Raw genomic sequence first — 3,848 nt, forward strand, 5'->3', positions numbered from 1 at the left:
GTATGTATATATATATATATATATATATATAAATACAGGGTGCAGTGAATAAACTGTTGTCTAAATTATGCAAAACTGAAGATAACATGGACATCTCATTTTAACACATATATTTGCCAAATATACATAAGAATATCTTGAAATACTGAAGAGTAAATATATTCAATAAAATCGCCATTGGCTTCAACCACTGCCTCCAAACGACTTTGGAATCTCCTGCAACTCTTCTGGACAGTCTCCTTGTTTCAATTGGTGAATGCTATCATAATCCTTGCCTTTAGTTTATCTTTAGTGTTACAAGGAGTTTTGTTGGTCTCTCATTCAACTGTGCCCTACACATAACAACCAAGGGGCTTGCAGTCTGGGGAGTTAGGGGTGATGTGGTCACAGAAATTGTCTGACAGCCATGACTGGATTCTTCTGCTTGTGTGGCATGGTGCAGAGGCCTGTTACCAGACATAGGGTCTTCCAGCAGCCACCCTCTTCACCCAGGGCAGCACTACTGCCTCCAGGCACTTGATGTAGGCCTCCATGTTGAGTCTGTATGAAGATGAATGGAAGCATAACGTCACCATCACTAGTGATCACTCCAAACACCATGATGTTGACTGGATGTCTGATTTTTATCACTTTCGGTACATTTCCTCAGATTGCACTGTCCTCAGATTGACACCCAAACACTCTGAAACATTTGCATTGAAGCTTCCGGCAAGAATGCCAAACAGTACAGCTTGTTGTTTCCAAATTTCTGGCAGAGTGAATTGCATCATGGTGCTGTTTTTCTCACAGATGGTGCCCAACTGACTCTACTGTACTGTATAGTCAACAAAATCAAGAACAAACAATGCACATGCGTGAAATTAAAAATATAAAATAGCGACAATTTATCCATCACAACTTGAATATATCATCATCATCATTTAACGTCCGCTTTCCATGCTAGCATGGGTTGGACGATTTGACTGAGGACTGGCAAACCAGATGGCTATACCAGACTCCAATCTGATCTGGCAGAGTTTCTACAGCTGGATGCCCTTCCTAACGCCAACCACTCCGAGAGTGTAGTGGGTGCTTTTTACGTGCCACCGGCACGAGGGCCAGTCTGGCGGTACTGGCAACGGCCAAGTTCAAATGGTGTTTTTTACGTGCCACCTGCACAGGAATCAGTCCAATGTTTTATGCATATATATATATGTGTATATATGTGTTTGTGTGTGTATATATGTATGTATGCATGTGTATTTGTATGTGTCTGTCTTTATGTTGGTGTTTATAGTGAAGCCAGCTGAGAAAAACAGTTTTCTGCTTTTATGCCCCATAACTGTTGAATGTGATGTACAGATTCTTTTTTTTATAGGATGGTGGTTATTCCCAAAACAAATATGTTTTGAAAACGATGATCCATCTAACACAAGGCAGCACGGGGAAAGCAGACGTAAAACAATGATGTTGATGATGATAATGGTGATGACGATGATGATGATGCATACATGTTCACACACACATTACATTATATATATACATATACATATACATACACATGCACACACATATATATATATTTCCAGGGGGTAAGAGAGAGTTGCATGTTTGTAAGCCTGTTTATTGTTCTTCCATTTGTTTTATTTTTATATTTTCCCAGCGAGAGCATACACCTACACCTAATGCGTGACAATAGCACCATTGTGTTTGTATTTATCATTTTCATATTGATTCAGAAGCTTAGTAACCCATACATGAATGGTTTATTAAATATTGATAAAAGTGAAAGGTAAACAGCAACAAAGGCTACACACCTCACTATTAACAGCATCTGTAAGCCTATAACTATAGCAACAACAACAATCACAACAACAACAACAATGACGACAGCACACAGGCGGATACACGCATAAATGGCAGCAGCTACCAGAAGAATCAACATCTCATAGGAATAACACTGACACCACCACCACCACCACCAGCATTACTGCATACACAATGAAAGCATGAACGATTATGACACGATAACAACAAACTCGTGTGGACAGACATGCTCCAATGGCAACAGCAACGCAACAGGAAAATGAAACAGCAAACGAAAGGGATTCTATGTGGTTGTTTAGTCTGCTAGACATCACAGCGAAATGTATTTCAAATGCACACTTTACTTTCTCAGAAATAGGAAAGACAGACATTAGATAATGTAATGTTAAGGATATTATTCTTAACAAATGACAGGTTAGTCGCGGTTGGAATGTCTTCTGTTATTAATCTACTTGATGAGAAATAAACAAGGGCTAAATAACAATAACATAAAAAATTCACACATTACTGACCACAACAACAAGACTTAAAAAATAGACAGGGCTTGTGGCCGTGTGGTATGAAGGTTGGTTCCCAATCCCATGGTTCCACAGTTTGGCAAAAGACATTGATAGAATAAGGATCAGGGTTCGAAAAATTATAGTGTGACTTATACTAGGTTGCCACCTTGGAGAGTCTTAGTCAAACAGATCAACACCAGCTTCTTTTAAAATCTGGTACTTATTCTAGTGGCCACTTTTAGCAACTTTCAAATTATAGGGACATAAACAAACTAACACCGATAACCAAATGGTGGTGTGGTGGAAAAAACAGAGACTCAAATAATCACACCACACACACTTGATGAGTTTCCGCATAGTTTCTGTCTACCAAATTCTCTCTCCTAGCATTGGTCAACCAGGGCCTATAGCAAAAGGTGCCATGGAATGGGACTGAACTGAAAACTATGAACTTGGAAGAGATCGAGTTTCTGAACCACACAACCATTGCACACACACACACACACACACACACACACACACACATACAATAGAGGAGGAGAAGGACATAAAAGGAAACGGCAGCAACATCAATATTTTAAGAGTACACTTACACAGAATGCACTTCTCCAAACGGTTGTTTGACCAATTCATTTCCACAGGCAATGTTCAAGGTTGATTCACCTGTCATTTCAATTATCATTGCCTTGATAGCATTGATGAAAATCCTCATTGACTTACCAGCAATATAGATTATTACCATTACTTACTGTGCAAACAGAGCTGTGTCAAGCAGTAAGTGACATGTATCTATGGCACTTGCCATTCTCAATTGTAAACAGAGGCTAAATCTGTAGAACAACTGAACTTGGCATCCAAGCTAACAAGGTGTATAATAAATCTCTGCCAGGTAAGGCAGAATGAATAGCTTCTTTAAAGCCTTAACAATAAGCCTTTAACCATTCTTCTCTTTTGTGATATTTATCAATAGGAAAGGAATATTGGAAATAGGGTGCTAGGGAGTCAATGATTGAATATATTTATTAATCCAAAAGTGTAAAATAGTCACCACTAGAAAAAAAGTGTGGTAACTAGCTTGCTTACCAACCACATGGTTCCGGGTTCAGTTCTACTGCGTGGCACCTTGGGCAAGTGTCTTCTACTATAGCCTCAAGCCGACCGAAGCCTTGTGAGTGGATTGGGTAGACGGCAACTGAAAGAAGCCCATCGTATATATATATACTCATTTACTATTTGTTTTTACATGACTGAACGCAGTGTCTCCAATTCGTAAGTAGTTTTCATAAACTTATATTTTCCGACGCTACTCTATCTCTTTCTCTTCCTCTATCATTTTTCCCCCTCTCGTTCTTCCTCTTTACTACTACGTATCTCGCTTTACTCCTCTCGTTCTTCCTCTGTTACTTCTACGTATCTCTTTTTTCCCCCTTGTACTTCCTCTCTTTCTCTTTTCCTCTCGTTGCTCACCTATTCTTCTACTTCCTCCCTTTGTTTCGCCCTCTACCACTCTCTCTCTTCCCCTTACACCGGCATGGTCACATG

Source organism: Octopus bimaculoides, chromosome 3 (assembly GCF_001194135.2).
Source record: "Octopus bimaculoides isolate UCB-OBI-ISO-001 chromosome 3, ASM119413v2, whole genome shotgun sequence".
Classification (NCBI taxonomy): domain Eukaryota; kingdom Metazoa; phylum Mollusca; class Cephalopoda; order Octopoda; family Octopodidae; genus Octopus; species Octopus bimaculoides.